Raw genomic sequence first — 14,364 nt, 5'->3', positions numbered from 1 at the left:
ATTGATTCTTCTTCCCCACCATGAATTATACTCGGGAGTTGTCATCGGGTTTACAGAAAATATCTTCATTCTATGGATTTGGTTCCAAGCATTTGATATTTCACGAACCTTCTTCTTGTAATTATCCTCTTTGAATGAAAATTCGCACTGAGCCAACCCATGTGTCACCGGTATGAACTGCCTAGACCTGTACTGCCTCAAGACCAGCAAAGGGGCGTATCCAACGGCTCCCCAAATTTCAAGCAAAGGAACCCAATTGAACTCTCCACACCGATACAGAATTTCACTAGGGATCATCCATGGGGCTCTCCACTCGATATCCTCCTTTGAAGGTTTTAGAGAATCACCAACCACTTCTCTTCCGTGATATCGTCTCGTCTTGGCGTAGCCTCTAATTCTTTTAATGGGGATAGTCTTCAGAGAATACCTGGTAGGAGATCTTCTCTACTTTCCAAAAGTGACTATGGAACCACACTAATAACAATTGCGCGCATCCGATGAACCTTCCTTCACCCGCTCTTCGACATGCACTTAGAGATCTGAAGGTTTCAGCCAAAATTGCCGGAACCAGTGTGACCCTCTTGTCAAGCCTGTCAAACAAATCTGAAACTGCTTCGTCCACATGCCCTAATGCCTTGGGGAAAATGACCAAACAATAAATGCTGAAAGCGAAAATGTCGACCCTTTTTCTCACATCCGGATGTGCCAAGATCAGATCTCGCAGATTTTTCCAAGGCATGCACTTGTTGTCTCTTTTTTGCTTAATCCGGGCTGTAACCCATTGCTCGCTCATCCCTGTAATACTCATTAATTTCTTCAAGAAGTTCGGGACATATGCCGCTCTCGAATAGGCCCTATCGACTTGGATCCTCGGACACCGTAGCAAGGCCGTATATTCTTCTATTGTAGGTACCAAATCTACTTTCCCAAACGTGAAACAACTGTAGGTCGGATTCCAATACTGCACGAGGGCTCGAAACAAGTGTTTGTCTATCTTTACGTCGAGTAGATAAGGCAAATCACCATAGTTACTATAGAAGAGCTGTCTGACATCATCACTCCACTGATCCCAAATTTCCTTTAGTTCTTGTAGGCTGTTTTGAGTTACGCTGATTCGAGTGAAGTCCTATAACTCTGACACGTATCCTTCCACGAGGCTATCACCCTTTTCTCGCTGAACTTTTTCGGACCAAACTCGGACGGCCGCATTATCTTCCACTTTACCAAGAAACTCCCTTTCCATGTTGAGCTCTCTATTTAAATACTGAACGTGAATCGACACCTCCTTTATGATGAGAATGTCATGCAATCACAATTAAGGTAAAAGAAAAGCAAGTCAGTACAACAATAAACTAAAATTCAAAGTATACAAGGAATAATAATTAAAGCTACTATTCAGGAAACCACTAGGGGTCGAGATGATTCTACCTAGGGTAGGCTCTTAGGGCTCACTATATGCGGTTCGGCTCTAAAGTAAAGGTACCCGAACCAACAGATTCCTCGATCCTCACCCATTATAAGCTCATACGGATTGAGTTCGGTTCAGGGGAATACATTTCCCTATGGCTGCACGAAGATGAAAATCTCACGAAGACATAGGTACGGATGTATCCCGAAAGCGATTCGCTATCCTGCACGGAGGTGAAGACCTCACGAAGGAAATAGCATCTCACTCCCACTTAAAAGGGGTGACCCAAGGTCATGCAATGCAATGTGCAAAAATACATCAAAACTTAAACCAACATTACAATTATAAAACCACAATGATGAAGATTGTAACAAAGACGAATGCAAATGCAACGAAAGGATCGTAAATTTAAACCAAATTTTTAATTTTCGATAAAAAGACAAAAAGTAATCAACTCATGGCTTGACTCTCTTGTTTCTTCCCCAGTGGAGTCGCCAAGCTGTTGACACCATTTTTTTGATTGAAAAACGGGGTCGACTTGGGTTTTAAAAATAAAAACAAAAATGAGAGTCGCCACCAATCTTTTTTGATGAGGTGTGATCGAGTCACCTTGAAAAGTGGTTGTTTTTAATAAACGATTTAATTTTTATTAAAACAACGATTTTGGTCTCGAAATTGAAAAATAGATTCGAGTCGATTACATACGAGGAAGGATTAGCACCCTCAAGACGCCCAAAATTGGTACCTAGTTGATTATTTAATGTCTTGATGTCGAAAATTAAAAAAAACTTGAAAATAATTTAAAAATACGATCCCTCTTTATATTGTGTTATTTTAAAAATACCCGAACAAATCAAAATGAAAATGCCTCCTTATCTCAAGTAACAAGATGTCACATCCAAGAGTTAGGACACGACACCTCGTATTTTGAGAGTAAGCTTGTCTTTTATTTTTATTTAACCTCATTTGTTTTAATTTTAAAAGGATATTCGATTATTTAGGATCAATGCGAAAAATCGAAGCCCGATAAGTTAGGCACGATTTCTAATTTTCTAAATATAGAATATTACCTTTATTTTGAAATTTTGTGTTTGGAAAATTAAAAGGATATTTTGCCATTGAGGATTAACGAGAAAATCGAGACCCAGAAGATAGGGTACAATTTCTCAAATTTCCAAAATACAAAATATTACCTTATTTGAAATTATGATTTTTTGAATAATAACGTGTACAACATTTGAACGAAATATATTTATTAGGTTGTGAAGAAAAAAAAAATGAATGCGACTTTGAAATGATGAAACGAAATGGAATGATAATATATAACATGAAATAGCAATTTATGAATAAATGATACACAAAATATACATGAATATGAAGGAACAAATTATGGTACACATAATAACAATGAACACCCAATGCATATTACTTCAACCAATATTAATAATCAAATGAAAATAAGACAAGATAACATATAAATCAATTTAAAGTAAATAATAATTTAAAATAAATGAATTAAGAATGACTCAAAATAAATAATAAAAATTATATAAACAACTTTAGGAAAACTTAACACAAATAAAAATAAAATAATAAATATACATGGCATTCGTTTTCAAAAGAATATGTATATATAAAAAATTTGAAAGATATGTATATGTATATATTTAAAATAAATAACGTATATATGAAAACTTGGAATAAATAATGATGAGTTTAAAACAGTTTACAATAATATCATAAAAGGAACTCTTAAATACTATAAAATAGAAACAAAAGCAGTAAAAAAAAAAACGTATATATAAACAAGAAATGGGGTTAAAGTGTATGATTGGAATCAAAATAAAATTGAAGGATAATTTTAAAAATAAAAAGGAACGGAGGGCCAAAATGAAATGCTACTGAGGACATGGGGCCGATCACAAATATTTCTGGTCCCTCACAAGCATCGCTTAACGTGGACCGATTGGAACAAACGAAAATATGTGGCCAAAATTAAAATGAAACAAAAGGCAAGATTGAATACGCCAGGATTAGAGGGACCAAAGACGCAAATTTCCCATTAGGGCAATAGTGCGTGGTCTTCCTCCCTAAACGGCGCCAGATGGAATCTTATGAATAAAAAAATAAAGCCCTAAAAGAAATCAACCCCATTTCTTTCTCCTTCTTTCGAGACAATCCAAGAACCCCAAATCCCTCAATCCCTTTTCTAGACCGCTCCAAGTCACCGCCATGGCGGTGGCCGCCTCATGTGATGGAGTTCTCGATCCGTGGAAGTCTACTCGAGGGCCCGAACTTTTGGAAGGAGTCGAGGAGAAAACAAGACCTCTGGCCCCTCTCGAGCTCGAACCCGACGACGGCAAAGGACCATCGCGGCCACCCAAGTGCCGATTCGGGTATTCTTTTCTTTTCTTTTATTATTATTAATTTTACTAAAACCGACTTGCAAAAGAAATAAATAAAAGAAATAAAAGAGGAAAAACGTAAGGAAAAAGCAAGAAACCAAATGAGAATAATCAGATTCAACATTTTCAAATCTTTGTTTTATTTCGATTTTTTCGATGAGCGTTAAGTAAAAAAAAATACAACGATTAGATTCGAGCTTTTATAGCGAATTAAAAAAACACTTTCTTCTTCTTTACTGTCATTAACTACCCGCGTGCCTTCTTTTTGCCATTGTATTTAATTTTGCAGTGTCGACGCGTGATCTAACGGTGGTTGGCGAGCCTTGGGCGGTGGCGGCGCGAGGAGGTGGAACAGCGCGCATTGCCGAGCTCTGGCATCTGCTACTGGGCTTAGGTTTGTTCCTTCTACTAAAACTATTAAAGTCATTTGGGCTAGGTTTTTTATTTTGGGCGGTGGGTGTTTTATTTGGGCTGGCAAAATTGGGTTTTTTTATGTAAAATGAACTGTTATTTTTGTATCTGGGCTTGGGCAGAAATTGGGCTTTTACAGCGTGATTTTTTAGTACAATAATTTTACTCTTTTACACGCTTCCGCACAACAATTGATATCAAGAGCTAGATTCGTACTTGGGGAATACGATCGTTTACAGCACTGTTCATGTACTGTAGTTGGGATTGAGGAGAAAAAATGGAAAAGTCATCGTCATCAACAAAGACTACTGTGACCAATGCGAAATTTGAAGTAGAGAAATTTGATGGTACCAATAATTTTGGTATGTGGCAATGTGAGATCCTGGATGTCTTATGTCAGCAAGAGCTGGATATAGCCCTTGAAGAAAAACCTGACAAGATGGATGACAAGGAGTGGGCCAAGATCAATAGACAGGCATGTAGAACAATTCGCCTATGTTTGGCCAAAGAGCAGAAGTACTCTGTCATGAGGGAGACATCAGCGAAGAAGTTGTGGGATACACTGGAAGAAAAGTTTCTAATAAAAAGTCTTGAAAATAGGCTTTATATGAAAAAGAAACTTTATCGATTCACGTATGCACCCGGTATGTCGATGAATGACCATGTGAACTCATTCAATAAAATTTTAGCAGACTTGCTAAATTTGGATGAGAAATTTGAAGATGAAGACAAGGCATTACTGTTGTTGAATTCTCTTCCTGATGAATATGATCATCTTACCACCACATTGCTTCATAGGAAGGATACAATCACATTTGATGCAGTCTGTAGTGCGTTGTATAGATTTGAGACTCGAAAGAAAGATAAAAAAGATCATAGAGATACAACTACAGAAGTCTTAACGAAGAAGAGGTCGTTCATGAACAACAACTGTAGAAGGAGTAAGTCCAAAGGAGACACGCCAAAGATGAATGTGCTTTTTGTCGTGAGAAAGGCATTAGAAAAAGAATTGTCCTAAGTTACAAAAGGGTAAAGCTATTTCTGATGCATGTGTAGCGGAGCATGATGAGGAGTCAGACTTTAGCTTTGTTGGCATGGCAATGGCATGTCATACGAGATGAGTGGATTTTGGATTCGGGATGTACTTACCATATGTGTCCTAATAAGGACCGGTTTTCTAGTCTTAAAGAACTAGAAGGTGGAGTTGTTTTATGGGCAATGATAGCGCTTGTAAGACAATGGGAGTAGGTACAATCCAATTGAAGAATCACGACGGCTCAATTCAAGTCATGATGGATGTTCGCTACATACCTAGCTTGAAGAAAATCTTATCTCATTAGGGGTCCTAGAATCTAAAGGGCTCACAATCACTTTGAGAGATGGATTACTAAAGGTAGTAGTGGGGTATTGACGGTGATGAAAGGCACAAGAAGGAATAATCTGTACTATTTAAATAGAAGTACGTTATTGGATCAACATCAACACTTTCTCGAAGATGCGATTCGGAGGCTACCGTGTTATGGCATATGCGATTGGGACATGCTGGTGAAAAAGCTTTGCAGAGTTTGGCGAATAAAGGCTTGTTGAAAGGTGCAAATTCTTGCAAATTGGAATTCTGTGAACATTGTGTTCTAGGCAAGCAGGCGAGGATAAAATTTGGTTCAGTAATTCACAATACAAAAGGAATTCTAGACTACATTCACAGTGATGTGTGGGGACCTACTAAAGTGGCTTCTTTTGGAGGTATGCACTATTTTGTTACTTTTGTTGATGATTATTCAAGAAAAGTATGGGTGTATCTAATGAAAAGGAAAAATGAAGTTTTGGATTTATTTCTGAAATGGAAGAAGATGGTGGAGACCCAGACTGGTCGAAAAGTCAAACGACTTCGATCAGACAATGGTACTGAGTACAAGAATGATCCATTTCTACAAGTATGTCATGATGAAGGCATTGTACGACACTTCACTGTTCGAGATACACCACAACAGAATGGGGTGGCAGAACGTATGAATCGGACTATACTGGAAAAAGTTCGATGTATGTTGTCCAATCTTTGGATTGGGCAAAGAATTTTAATGAGGCGATTACATATCGTGCCATCTAATTAATCGGTTGCCATCACCGCAATAAATGGAAAAACTCCTATGGAGAGGTGGGCTGGTAAACCTGCTACTGATTATGATTCTTTACATGTTTTTGGTTCCACTGCATATTATCCTGTAAAAGAATCTAAGTTAGACCCAAGAGTAAAGAAAGCATTATTCATGGGTATAACTGGTGGAGTAAAAGGATACCGTCTCTGGTGTCCTGATACAAGGAAAATAATTTTTAGTAGAGATGTGACTTTTGATGAATCAACCATGATGAAGAACAATGATTCACAAAAGGATAACACAACCAGTGGAACTTTGCAGCAGGTGGAGCTTGAAAAGGTTAATGAGGATCCAGCTAATATTGAAGGAACAAATGATGAAGAAGTTTCGGCCCAAGAACTTCTACAGCAACATGATTCAATTGCATATAGAAGGCCAAGAAGAGAGATTCGTATGCCTGCTCGCTTTGATGATATGGTGGCTTATGCACTTCCAATTGCAGATGATGATGTTCCTTCTACTTACACAGAAGCAAGAAGTAACTCTGATGGTGTAAAGTGGAAGCAAGCTATGATTGAAGAAATGCAGTCTCTTCATAAAAATAGGACTTGGGAGTTGGTGACACTACCTAAAGGAAAGAAGGCAATTGGATGCAAATGGGTATATGCAAAGAAGGAAGGATTTCCTGATAAAAATGAAGTTCGATACAAGGCTAGATTGGTAGCAAAGGGTTACGCTCAGAAAGAATGAATAGACTACAATGAAGTATTTTCTCCAGTTGTGAAGCATTCGTCTATTCGGATTTTGCTAGCCTTGGTTGCGCAATATGATCTTGAACTAGTTCAGCTCGATGTGAAAATCGCATTTTTACACGGTGATTTGGAAGAGGAAATCTATATGACTCAGCCAGATGGATTCAAGGTTGCTGATAAAGAAAATTGGGTTTGCAAACTGACAAAGTCGCTTTATGGATTGAAACAATCTCCGAAGCAGTGGTACAAGCGATTTGATCAGTTCATGAAAGGGCAAAGGTATACAAGAAGTAAATTTGATCATTGCGTGTATTTTCAGAAGCTACAAGAAGGATTTTTCGTATACTTTCTCTTATATGTTGATGATATGTTGATAGCATCTAAGAGTAAAGTTGAAATTGAGAGATTGAAGACTCAACTCAACCTTGAGTTTGAGATGAAAGATCTAGGTGAAGCTAAGAAGATCCTTGGCATGGAAATATGTAGGGATAGAGCTCATGGCAGAGTTAGTTTGTCTCAGAAGCAATATTTAAAGAAGATACTACAGAAGTTTGGCATGAATGAGCAGACTAAAGCTGTAAGTACCCTGTTGGCTTCTCATTTCAAGCTTTCTGCACAACTATCCCCTTCGACAAATATGGAAAAAGAATACATGTTACAAGTTCCGTATTCTAATGCAGTAGGTAGCTTGATGTATGCAATGGTGTGTACAAGACCCGACATTTCACAGGCAGTTAGTATAGTGAGCAGGTATATGCATAATCCTGGAAAAGGACATTGGCAAGCTGTGAAATGGATTCTACGGTATATTCATAAGACCATGGATATTGGATTACTGTTCAAGTAGGATACTACACTTGGTAAAGGTGTTGTTGGGTACGTTGATTCTGATTATGCCGGTGATTTGGACAAACGAAGATCAACCACTGGTTATGTGTTTACTCTTCTTGGAGGACCAATAAGTTGGAAGTCTACACTGCAGTCTCTGATTGCGTTGTCAACCACGTAAGTTGAATACATGGTCATAACAGAGGTCAGAAGGAAGCTATTTGGTTACAAGGTATGGTTAAAACCTTGGGATTGGTTCAGGAGCATATTAATGTGTATTGTGATAATCAAAGTGCTATTCATTTAGCAAAGAATCAAGTCTATCATGCACGTACAAAGCATATCGACGTACGTTTCCATTTTGTGCGGAAAATTATTGATGAGGGGAAAATTCACCTTCAGAAGATTAAGACTACAGATAATCCCGTAGATATGATGACCAAGGTGGTAACAACAATCAAGTTCAAACATTGTTTGAACTTGATCAATATTCTGCATGTTTAACAGTTGAAGAAGGCACTATCAAGTGTTGTTGACAAAGGCAGAGAGAATTGTGTGAAGATAAGATTACTCGAATCAAATCTTCAAGGTGGAGATTATTGGGAATTATCAATATTTATGGAAAATCAAAGATATGGGTATCAAATATTGGAAAGTCAAATATATGGGTATCGAGATATTGGCATAATAAAATCTAAGATATTTGCAATATATGGTCCCTAATTGTAAAGTGACTTTGCAAGTTGATCCCTGAACCTCAACTATAAATAAGCATGACCATCTCTCATTCTGTATCTCAAACTTGACATTCTCTATTTAAGGCATTGTTTTCTCTCTCTCTCTCTTTGTAAATTCTCACTTGTATTTTTGGAGTGAAATATATTTGGTAGTGCCCGAGGATGTAGGCAAAATTTGCTGAACCTCGTTAAATTCTTGTGTTCTTTATTGTATTATTCTGCATGAATTGTGAGTGTGATTGTAGTGATTTATTGTGCTATTAAATTACGATTGAGGGATATTCTGGCTAGGAAAGACCTGGTACTTAAGCGATCCTTGTGATCCACCTTTCTTTCCTAGGAATTGAACTTAGTGTGATTTTTTAGTACAATAATTTTACTCTTTTACACGCTTCCGCACAACAGTAGCATACTGGTATATAAAAAATTTTTAAAAAAGTTTTTGTTTTGGTGTTGGCCTGTCAATGGCCAACACCAGTACACGGAAAAAAAATTTTGGGTGCTGGCCTTTCAATTGTCAGCAACAGTAAACGAAAAAAAATTGGTATTGTCCTGTCAATGGTCGACACTAGTATAAGAAAAAAAAATTTTGGGTGTTAGCCTGTCAATTGGCGATACCAGTACACGAAAATTTTTTTTTTGGGTTGGGCCAGGATGCTTTAAATTTGGCGCAAAAACATGAACCGTATATCTTTCAGTGGAATTAGAGACATTTGAATGCGTCCTCCATTGTATGTCTTAGAGGGAGGGTTCTCTCCTACGTCCGAGTACGCAGCATGGTATATGGCACACGGGAACCCCTTTATATTCCAAGGTCAGTACATGCTGATCCAAAGAGACGCGCAACCTGAATCTTCTCGATGGCAACCAAGGAACGTACAACCGCGCAGTAATCGAGTTCCGCCATTCGGGAACATTGAGTCCGATACTACCTCGAACCTTGATCTCGAGGCTCAATATGAAGCATCTTACTCATCATCACACAACATAGATCCGGATCCGCCGCATGAAATTCCTCACACAACAGCCGAGTATAGTAGAACTATACAATATCATTAGAGCTATAATAGCCCTTAATAATACTGCCATTATATATTTCAAACATATTAGATAAATTATTGAAGGTATGATTATGGAACGAGGAAGATGGCAAGCTACAAGAAAAGTTCCCGTCGCTGCTACAGTGGCAGCAAGTGTAAGAAGCGATATATGAGTAGGCTCAAGGGTGCAAGGCGCACTCTGGGAGCTAGAACCCTTATATTGCCTTAGGCATAGGGTGCAAAAAATGTGCTAACTTAAGTTAAATAAAACGCGACTTTGAAATTTAAAACCCACATTTCAAAATCATTTCCCATTTTCTTTTTTCCTTTTTCGTATTTTTTTATCATTTGTTTACAGCCCATTAAGTCTAAAACCCTAGAAAATTCCAAGCCCCCAAAACCAAATAAGAACACTAAAATACCATAAATCAAATTCAATCAAAAATTCCTTTCAAACGCATATAAGTGAAAGCAATTACATTAAAGCACACCTAAAAAATAATTGTACGTATGAAGCAGAAATTCACTTTCTGCTGCAAAAAAGAAAATTGAAATCTAATACTTACTGGAAGGAAGTGAATGAGGCCAACGGGAAGCTAAAGGCGGCACATTGGAAGAAGCAACAACCGGTGCTGAAGGTTGATCAACGAGTTCGGGTTGAGTAAAATGTGCTGAAGGATTCTCCATTTTATGGAATGTTTTTTCTTTTTACTTGATTAGCCTTCTAGGAAGATAGTTGATTCTAAATGCTATCAATTTTTGGGCTATTTTACCAAACTGACCCAAAAAAATTTATATTTAAAAAAATAACCCAAGTTTAAAAACAATCACCAAAATAACTTGAAATGAACAGTAAAAAGGGGTTTCAGCCTGTCAATGGTCGGCACCACCTGGTATTTTAGACCAATGATTGCCTGATGATTGTGTCAGACTTTAAACAATTGAATTTTTTTGACCTGTCAATGGCCGACACCAGTGTAATTTTTTAAATCGTAATGTACTGGTATACAAAAATTTTTAAAAAGAAATTTTTTTTGGGTGCTGGCTTGTCAATGGCCAGCACCAGTACACGGAAATTTTTTTTTTGGTGTTGGCCTGTTAATAGTCGGCACCAATACACGAAATAAAAAATTTTGAATGCTGGCCTGTAAATGGTCGGCACCAGTACAAGAAAAAAATTTTGCGTGCTGGCGTGTCATTATTTTTTTTTACATTTTTAAGCCATTTTTGTAAGACTCTCAAGTTTTAAGGTGCAGAAAAAAGAAGAAAATATAAAAGCCAAAGAAAGAGTAGGTAGTGGGAGTGTTTTGAGTTTCGAAAGACTAAAATGACAATGATTATCATATTTTCCCAACTTTGTGAACAAAAGATATGGAACCCGTAACACTAAAAAACAAAGCTCAAAGGTATAAAGTTTCAGTTTCAGATAATTCTAACTTTCCCGGAGCAAGGGTGTCTGTCATTGTCTCTTTTTTTGTTCACTGTCATACCTGTATGAACTAAAAATAGAAAATCTAATTTAATTGAAATTACTAATTTAAGGTAAAGTTTATCAACAATCCCTAAATTTTATTTAACATTACATATTCAAAGGTCAGCACCAGTACACGAATTTTTTTTTTGGTCTTTGGCTCACAATGGTCTGCACTGAAGACATGAAAAAATTTGTGTGTTGGCTGTCAATGCCCAAAGACCAAGACACAATTTTTTTTTGAGTGCTGGTCTGTTAATGGCAAACACCAGTACATGAAAAAAAAAATTTTAGCTACTGGTCTGTCAATCGGTGGCACCAGTACACGGATTTTTTTTTTTGTAGTTTGGGTCGAGACACTTTAAATTGGGCACAAAAACATAAACCGTATATCTTTCTATGGAATCAGCGACATTCAAGGTGTTCTCTCTTGTATGTCTTTGAGGGAGGGTTCTCTTATACACCCGAGTACGTAGCATGGTAAATGGTACACAGGAAACCCTTTATATTCCAAGGTCAGTACATGCTGATCCAAAGAGATGCGCAACTTGAATCTTCTCGATGGCAACCAAGGAACACACAACCGCTCAATAACCGAGTTCCGCCATTCTGGAACATCGAGTCTGATACTACCTCGAACCCCGATCTCGAGGCCCAATATGAAGCATCCTACTCATCATCACACAACATGGATCCGGATCCGCTGCATGAAATTCCTCACACAACAGCCGAGTACACTAGAACTATCCAATATCATTAGAGCTATAGTAGCCTTTAATAATACTGTCATTATATATTTCAAACATATTAGATAAATTATTGAAGGTATGATTATGGAATGAGGAAGATGGCAGTCTACAAGAAAAGTTCCTGTCGCTACTACAGTGGCAGCAAGTGTAAGAAGTGATATATGAGTAGGCTCCTCCATGGCATTAGGCAACCATACATAAATGTTGTCAAGGGTGCAAGGCGCACTCTGAGAGCTAGAACCCTTATATTGCCTCAGGCGTAGGGTGCAAAAAATGTGCTAACTTAATAAAACGCGACTTTGAAATGTAAAACCCACATTTCAAATCATTTCCCATTTTTTTTCCCTTTTCTGTATTTTTTATCATTTGTTTACGGCCCATTAAGTCTAAAACCCTAGAAAATTCCAAGCCCCCAAAACCATATAAGAACACTAAAATACCATAAATCAAATTCAATCAAAAATTCCTTTCAAACGAATATAAGAGAAAGCAATTACATCTAAAGCACACCTAAAAAATAATTATACGTATGAAGCAGAAATTCACTTTCTGCTGCCAAAAAGAAAATTGAAATCTAATACTTACTGGAAGGAAGTGAATGAGGCAAACGACAAGCTAAAGGCGGCACATTGGAAGAAGTAACAACCGGTGCTGAAGGTTGATCAACGAGTTCGGGTTGAGTAAAATGTGCTGAAGGAGTCTCCATTTTACGGAAATTTTTTTCTTTCTTTACTTGATTAGCCTTCTAGGAAGATAGTTGATTTTAAATGCTATCAATTTTTGGCTATTTTACCAAACTGTCCCAAAAAAATTGATATTTAAAAAAATAATTCAGGTTTAAAAACAATCACCAAAATAACCTGAAATGAATAGTAAAAAGGGGTTTCTGCCTGTCAATAGCCGGCACCACCTGGTATTTTGGACCCATGATTGCCTGATGATTGTGTCAGACTTTAAACAATTAGATTTTTTTTTGTTCTGGCCTGTCAATCGCCTGCACCAGTATATTTTTTTTTTAAATCGTAGCATATTGGTATACAAAAAGTAAAAAAAAAATTGGGTGCTAGCCTGTCAATGGCCAATACCAGTACACGGAAAATTTTTTTTTGGGTGTCGGCCTGTAAATAGCCGGCACCAGTACACGAAATAAAAAAATTTTGAATGTTGGCCTGTAAATGACTGCACCTGTAAATGGCCGACACCATTTTATGGAATTTTTTTTTTCTTTCTTTATTTGATTAGCCTTTTAGGAAGATAGTTGATTCTAAATGCTATCAATTCTTGAGCATCTGCTACTCAAATAGAGACAAAAAATGGGTACAAGCCTTGTACTACAATGTAACAACCAAAAATAGACGTCAACATAGTAAATTAATAGGTGGACCATATTTTCCCAACTTTCAGGCATTTTTGAGCCTTTTTTGTAAGACTCTCAAGCTTTAAGGTGCAGAAAAAAGAAGAAAATATAAAAGCCAAAGAGTAGGTATTGGGAGTGTTTTGAGTTTCGAAAGACTAAAAATACAAGGATAATCATATTTTCCCAACTTTTTGAACAAAATATATGAAACCCATAACACTCAAAAAGCAAAGCTCAAATGTATCAAAGTTTCAATTTCAGATAATCCTAACTTTCCCGGAGTAAAGGTGTCTGTCATTGTCTCTGTTTTTTGTTCACTGTCATACCCGTATGAACTAAAAATAGAAAATCTGATTTAATTGAAATTACTAATTTAAGGTAAACTTCATCAACAGTCCCTAAATTTTATTTAACATTATATTAAGATAACTCGATTTCAAAACTAACATATTCAAAGGGTTAATAACAAAATTAACCCTAAACTATAACTAAAATATTATTTTAATACATTTAATTTTTTCCTAACAACAATTCTAAAAACTTTTAAAATAATCTTAAAACATCACAGTCTACTTTAAGATTTTCTAATAATTTTTGAGTATTGAGATCTCTAATAATTTTAAAAGATTTTTTTTAACATAAGGAAATTTATTTTAATAAATTTTTTGTTTAGTTGGTGATTAATATTAATATGTGGATATTTTATTTAAATAAAATAAAATCATTTATGAAAATGAGTTATAGTAAATATTATTATGTGGAAGTGTTTATGTTTTAAAATAATATGTTTATTCAATTTTGTTTGTGCATATACCAAAATGGGTTCATTGATTAGAGCAATTGATCTCACTGCCATGATGATTAATGTCCCGGTAAAAAAAATTTGCTACTTGCTATCCATGAGTGTTTTATAAATTTGCACATCATAATTTTTTAATTAACATATTTAACTAATAAGGTAATTTGTTATGGACAGAGTAAGTACCATGTCTTGAGAGAGCATGTCCATGGTTCGAGCTACTTGCCAGACAAAAGTATTTTCCCTTATTTGGATGCCACAGGATTTGGGATAGCAATATTGTTTAGGATGCTCGAGCTTAAAGTCGACTT

The sequence above is a fragment of the Gossypium raimondii genome, chromosome 6 (assembly GCF_025698545.1).
Source record: "Gossypium raimondii isolate GPD5lz chromosome 6, ASM2569854v1, whole genome shotgun sequence".
Lineage (NCBI taxonomy): Eukaryota > Viridiplantae > Streptophyta > Magnoliopsida > Malvales > Malvaceae > Gossypium > Gossypium raimondii.
Note: the sequence above shows the minus strand (reverse complement) of the source record.